The sequence below is a fragment of the Papio anubis genome, chromosome 3 (assembly GCF_008728515.1).
Source record: "Papio anubis isolate 15944 chromosome 3, Panubis1.0, whole genome shotgun sequence".
NCBI lineage: Eukaryota > Metazoa > Chordata > Mammalia > Primates > Cercopithecidae > Papio > Papio anubis.
In genome coordinates this window covers 173030097-173037391 of record NC_044978.1, presented here as the reverse complement: position 1 = coordinate 173037391, position 7295 = coordinate 173030097, and the positions used below count along the sequence as shown (strand labels likewise).

At 42.7% G+C, this 7295-nt stretch overlaps 1 long non-coding RNA gene across 2 annotated transcripts; it reads left to right on the top strand.

Moving 5' to 3' along the window:
• The first annotated feature begins 209 nt into the window (after positions 1–209).
• Positions 210–6608, top strand: LOC110743229. Of its 2 annotated transcripts, none has more exons than XR_002521940.2 (3): positions 210–3004; positions 5217–5311; positions 5922–6608. It is a non-coding gene; the product is annotated as an uncharacterized LOC110743229 (long non-coding RNA). The 2 variants fall into 2 exon arrangements; XR_002521941.2 differs by having other exon boundaries at positions 212–964.
• The last annotated feature ends 687 nt before the right edge of the window (positions 6609–7295 follow it).

Sequence of the window (7295 nt, the reverse complement as noted above, 5' to 3'; positions counted from 1 at the left end):
TGACATAGAACTTACCATTCCAGAAGCTTCTCTTGGGTACCTTCCTGGTTAAAAGTGTCTCCAGGAGGTGTGCTACTATTCTGATACTTACCACCATCAATTGATTTTGACTCTTCTTCAGTTTCATACAAGTGGAATTGTACAATATTTTCACTTTTGTGTCTGGTTTCTTTGTTCAACATAATGTCTATGAGATTCATCCATGTTGTCATGTTAGTAGTTTTTTTTTTTTTTTTAATTTACTTTGTAGTACTCCATTTTGTGAATATACCATGATTTATTTATCCGTTCTCCTCTTGAGTGGTAATGAGTGTTTCAATATACAGATAAGTAGGGAATACTACACTCAAAGGCCCCAAGAAATACACAGACATTTGTGACTGTATCCATAATCAGTACAAATGCAAAGTGAGAGGGGATGATCTGCTAATGCATATCATGTTTTGCACTGTTGTTGGTGATATGATTTACCAAATAGTGACCAACTCCTGGTAAAATTTATCATAAAATAAAGTACAATCTTTCTTCAATTGACCCTGGAAAATCCACTGGATATTAAATGGTATAAGAATTTACTTGTTTTTAGTTGTAAAATGGAGCAAGGTTCTAGGTTCACATAACTTTTTCAACTACACAAATATCTTGTGGGATATGTAGGGCATCTACTCACCCTAGTCCTCAACCATGAAATATCATTGAGTGCCCTCTTATCATAGCACCAGCTATCCTCACAGTTTTCCAAAATATCCTTGGGTGTGGAACCATCTCTGCAGAAACCCTGATTCTAACTCAGCTCTCTGATTTTACAGATGAAGGAATCATCCCTTTGGGGAGGGAAGAATTACTCACTGGAAAACATAGGGATTCAAACATAAAGCCTGGACCAGGACCACAGACTTCTGACTCCTTAGGCTCAATCCCAGTTGTATCCACCACAGCAATTGAAGCCAAGGATTAGAGTCAGGTAGGCTTGGGATCAAATCCTGGCTCTGACCTTGGGAAAACTGCTCCATGTTTTCAAGCCTCTGTTTCATCATTTGCATAAATGAGATTAAAAATAGCATTTACCTTAAAGAATTGTTATGAGGACTAAGAGAGGTTATGACTTTGAATTCCTGGCACATAGTGAACTCTTAATTAATGGTAGCAATGATCACACTGCTTATTCCCTGCTTTAAAGCTCATTCATTTAAATGCCAACAGAAATTGTCATATCCTAGAGAACTTTACTTGAACTTTTTTCTCTGTAGAGAAACACTTGTTTATCATTTGTTTCCAATACTTCAAATCATTCCTTTCCAGGACAAGGCCTCCTTCTAATCTCCCCATTTTCCTCCAAGATGTCCCGGGCCACATTTAAGGGAAAAATGTCTTGAGCAGAGTAGCTCGGAGCATTCTCATACCTTGACTCTTACTTAAAGAAAGGAAGAACCACCTTTGGGGCTTTGATTTGGTTTGAAAAGGCGGAAGGGAGATGATATCAAGCACTTATTTTAAGCAATTATTTTGTACCAAGTGCATTGCAGGTGGTCTATTTTGTTGCATTCTCTCAAGAATAGTCCCTGTGAGGTGGACTGTTAAGGATCACCTCCATCTTACAGATGAGAAAGTGGGCACTCTAAGCTGATAAGACCCTTTCTTGAGGTCATACAGAGCCAAGATTAAAATATAAACAAAAAATAAAATTCTAGAGCCCCTCCAAGCAACTGAAGGGCCCCTCCTGGCCCTTCTTGGCCAGGGCACTCCAAAGTTAACCTGAAAAACTGGTTCAGGCCATGACAGGAAGGGGTGTGAGACATGTCTCATTATACCCTCCTCTCTTTAGGAATTCAGGAAAAGTGACCAGCATTTAACATCAACACAGACCTTAAGTCTGATAAGAAACATTTACATTCTATTCTCTCTGAAGCCTGCTACCTGGAGACTTCGTCTGCATGATAAAACCTTGGTCTCCACAACTTCTTATTGTAACCTAGACATTTCTTTCTATTGATAATAACTCTTTCAACCAATTGTCAAATCAGACAAATTTTAAATCTACCCACAACTGGAAGCAGACCCTCCAGTTTCCCTTTTCAGGACTGAAACAATATGTGTCTTAAATGTATTTGATTGAAGTCTCATGTCTCCCTAAAATGTATAAATCTAGGCGAAGCCCCAACCACCTTGTGGTCTTGTTCTTAGGGTCTCCTGAAGGCTATGTCACGGGCCATTGGTTACTCATATTTGGCTCAGAATAAATTTCTTTAAATATTTTAGAGTCTGACTCTTTTTGTCAACAAAAATCAGCTCTCTGACACTGTTGTGATTTGGGTTCTTTCAAAAGCAGATCCTGAGACAAGGGTTTGAGTGCAAGTGGGAGTTTGGGAGGTGTATTTATCTTTTTTAAAAAATATTTTTTTATGCCTGTCAGCCCTGAATGGACCCTTTATTAATGTATGTTCTGGGACTAACAAAGGCCTGCCTTTGAGCCTGTCTTCTTTAAGTGCGCGCGATGCTAGGCTTCCTCAGTAGAGGGCGCTGGAGGACACCACAGCTGGAGGAGGGTTCTTGCCGGTTGTGCGGGAACAGCGGCTCAGTAGTATGGGTGAGCAAGGACAGCGGGTGGAACTGGTCCTTCTGTGACTCTGCAGCTCCGGCTTGGTGATATTTTTTGTGCAGCCCTCTTGACATGGAAAGCAGAGCCCCCCAGCACAGAATGAGCGCTCTGAAGGGCTCCTGCCCTTACCGGTGCCCGGATTACCTTCCCTTTCCCTGTTTGCTGCTCTGGGGCCCGGAACTCAGCCTCCCTTTACAAGCTTCTGCTCGGCCTGTGTGCAGCTGCACTTAGCTGGCAGGGTCACGCGTTGAGTAGCCGCTCCTTCTGCAGCCTCCAGCAGCCCCCGCCAGCTCCCGGGCTCCAGCCCTCACCATCAGTTGCTGACTGGCTCTCGCTGCACTCCGGAGGCTGGCCAAAGCAGCTTCCCTGCTGTCTCGTGGGCTGAACCTCACCATTTCCCAAGAGGTCTGAATCCCTCTCAAGTTCATCTTTTCCTAAGTTCTCCCTCTCAGCTCTTTTCCTAAGTTCTCCCTCTCAGCTTTGTAGTTTCCTTATGTCTATACTCTTCATAGTAGTCCATGACTCTGTGTTACATTTGTCCTGTTGAACTTACTGTGTGGTTTCTGTCTCTTGACTGGAGCAAGGCTGTCACAGGAGTCAATCCCGGAAAAATGATGAGAGAGTAGGGACGAGAGAAAAGCCAATAAGCAGTATGTTAATGAGTAGGTCCCACCTGGGGCTCAGTCGCACTGGTGTCCCTCTGAGAGTATGGGCACCACACACTTTGGGATTGCTCCAGCAAGGGGCAAGCAAGGGAACTGGGTGTTTATCCTCCGACTCATTGCTTGAGGCTTGCTCTTGGGGATGGTAGCTCCCTGGAACTTCTGTCCTGCCCTGCATGTGTGGACTGTGCAGGGGATACTTCTGTGGCCAGAAAAAGGCCTTGGGCAGAGAGAAGCAGGTTCTTGATGCTGAGATGTCTGTGTGCTTGGGAGTTGACCACTGCAGCTGCAGGTGACCTCTGGGGTGGGCCAAGGGGATGTAGGTGGGCAGTGATGCATCTGCTACAGACATGTTGTAGGATGTGGGGCAGCAGAAGGAAACTGATAGCTGGATGCCAATGAGTGGCCCAGATTGATTCAAAGGTAAATTTGCTGGAAGAAGTCTGCTGCAGAAGATCAGATGCTTTCCTGACTGGTGTAATTTAATTGTATGGTCAGTGTTTGCTATGGATAATTGGTTTTTTCTTTGACCTTCACAATCTTGCTGGCTCAGTCACACTGGAAGACACTTTTCTAGCTCTCTCAAATGCAGTAAGACTAACCTGGCTTCCACCAGGAGCTCGCGGGCTTGCCATTTCCAGGAGGTGCCGATGGCTGTGGCATGCAACCAGCAAATGGCGGTGGTGTTTGGATTTTCCATTTTGCCCTCTACAAGAATATTTCAGCTGAAGCAAAAGGCTTTTTCCTTTACCCTGGGTTTTTAAATAGAACTCTTGGTTGCATTAAGCACTTTTAATTCTGAGCATTAGACTGTAAAGTTCAAAGCTCTGTTCTGCTCTTGAACGCAGTGGATACCAAGGCGAGAGGGTCTAATAACAAGGAATACCAGAAAAAAAAATATAGGCAGGAGACAAGTTTATTGCGAAGTGTTGTGAACAGTATTTGTGATTAATGTGGACCAAAAAAGGCTATTTCTACATTAACATCATTCACATCTGCAATAATTTAAACAACTTATCTGATTTCCCCAAGAGGGGATGTGTTCTTTCCACATGTAACATGCTTAGGGAAGGAAGAACAAGGAAGCTTACTCTGCCCTGAAACATATCTGGGAGAGCTTTTCTGCTTTGGAAAGATCACCAAGTTATGTTGTTAAGTGACAAAAACAATGTCCAGAAGAGTATCAAATAGCTAATTATTGTGTAAGAAGGAAAAAAAGAAGACTACATGGTCACATTTACTTATATTTATATGAAAAGCTAATAAAAGTAACTAGGTATACGTAAGGCAGTCAGAAACAAGACTTTTCAATTTATAAGTTTTATATCATTTTAATTTAAAAGTGATGCTAATATATTTCCTGTTAAAGAAACAAATAACCTGCCCAGTGGAAAGCATCATCATTGTAATAATGTCCTAAGATCATTTTTTATGACCTTTCAAGGTAACTTAGGATAGGAAAATGCGTTCCATAAAATTCGGCTACCTGCACATAGCAAATCCTTGGCAAACACTTGGAATAGGGTGAAGGTTTTTGTGTGACCATGGAATTTTTTTTTGTTTACATCTCTGCTGCTATTCGCCATCCAGGCAGCAGGGGGAGGTGTTTCTCTGTTTTTCTTTGCGCCTCCCGCGCCTTCTCCCCAACTTCATATGCAAAACTGACCAAGAATTCTCTAATTCAAATCTATGCACGAAATGCACCACATTTTCTAGATTCATGTTGTTACTCTCTCATATCCAAAATCTTTGGGAGACTTGGAGCTTCCAGCAGGCTGCTAATGATTATTCAAAAGGGGTTGATTGTTGGGTTTGCTGGTGTAAAATTTATCTTCCCTCTTCTCTGTGCCTCTCCTTGTCACTCCACTCAGCCTTCATACATCACTTGCCATAATCGAGTCACAGAAAACAAAACTTACATTATGGAAATTCACAGTCTTTTTTCCATTTTACAGATGAGACTCAGGATTTAGAAGGCAAAACAAACACACAAATAAAAAGGAGATTAATTTTGGACCTTCATGAATGGTGCCAAAGTGAAAAAAAAAAGGTAAAAGAGGAAGGGACTGAGTGTTGGATGAATGTTTATCTCGGTGCCTGGTACCATACCTGCCTTACACCCTCAGAATGCAAGGAAGCGTGTGTCACTAGAGCCATTTTGCTAAGGAGGAGATTAAAGCTCAGGGGGGCTGAGCAACTTGCCCAAATTTGTGTTGCTGGAAAATGATAGAATTGGAATTGGAAGCCATACTGTATCTAAAGTAGAGATGTTTAAATATTTTCTTCCTATACCACACAAAATAAACAGAAGGCAGTGTCTCTCTCTCTGTCTCGTCCCTGTCCGCCCCCCAGTCTCTGTACCTGTTTTCTCACAAGGGTGTACCACCTGCTCCCTACTCCACATTGCGTCTATGAAGAGAGAAAAGGAAAAAAGGAAGTTGCTTCAAGAGCTCCCCAAATGCTCAAGGGAAGCTGCTCTTTGTTGTACATGGGCAGTGATTTCTTTAGAAAAAGTAGTGACGTAGACCTGCCTGAGGTCAGTGATTCCTAGAGCTGTGGACTTGGGGAAGTGCCAGGGAAGCATTGTGCTGTTTAAAAACTTGTTTTGGAGCATGTGCTTGTGTGTGTGTGTATTTCTGAGCCTATCTGTTTTCTCATAGGAGCTGCCTGGCAATGGTTGCAGGTGAAGGTAATGGTGAAGAAGATGCAGATATTGGCAATTTGGAGCATTCGATGAACTAATTACAACATTAACCTAAAGACCAGTGGTGAGAACATTTTACCCAAAGTGAAGTTCTTGAGGGCAATCTTGGGTGGCACCTAGCCTCTGTATTAAATAAAATGGACATCCCTTGGGAGAGAATGTGGCTCTTTTCAATTCTGATTAGGGCCAAAAGAATCTCCTTGATGCCAGCATGACCTTAGTGCCTTTAAACATATACTGTGCTGCCATTTCCACACACAGGGACAAGCAGCAGGCTGGGGTCCTTGGACAGGCAGTGGGGCCCAGCCAAAATTTTCTTAGATTGCTTTATTTTCCTTTAATTATGATTACATTTATAGCAAATGATTACGGTTTTTCTATTTGTGGTAATGATAAGGGATGTCTTTTAAATATATGTATTTAAGTAAAAAGGTCAATTTAAAGAAGAAAACAGTTGAGTGAATGATAGTAGTGTGGAGATGTGGCAAAAAGGATGAAAGTGTCGCTAAAATAATTGAAAGATGGGGGCTGGGTGCAGCAGTTCACACCTGTAGGCCCGGCCCTTTGAAGGCCAAGGTGGATAGATCACTTGAGCCCAAGAGTTCAAGACCAGCCTAGGCAACAAAGTGAGACCTTCTCTGTACAAAAAAATAAACAAAATCAGCCTGGCATAGTGGTGAGCACATGTAGTCCCAGGCACTTGGGAGGCTGACGTGAGAGGATCGTTTGAGCCCAGGAGGTTTAGGCTTCAGTGAGCCAAGATTGTGGCACTGCACTCCAGCCTGGGAGATAGAGCGAGATGCTGTCTCAAAAAATAAGAAATAATTGAAATATGGGGATATAATAGTGGATTAGTTTTCAGCATATCTTCCATTTCAGACATTTTATAATTCTAATTCCATCATTTGAGAATCATGGGAAAATTAGAATCATGCAATATTAGAAAAGAAAGGGATAACTGAGTCTGTCCTCCTCATTTTACAGCTGACGAAATGGAAGCTTAGAAAGATGTGACTGGCCCAAGGTCACACAGTGTTCTGTTGGCTCACATCGCATTTGTGTGTGTGCACGGGTGTGTGCACACAGGTGTGTGTGTGCATGTGTGTTGATGGGAATGGGGGAAGGAAGAGAGCAGGAGGGTAGCCTGAATATAGAACCACCTGGGCTTTAATGTAATTCAGGTTGTCTTGGCACCATGGAGGGAAAGAGGGAAGACAGAGGGAACAATCTTGGAACAAAATGAGAACTCCTAGATAACAAGGGAGGGGGCGGGGGAAATATCCTGAAAATCTAAGTTTCCTGTGTGTGCTACAGCAACAAGGGCAAGAGC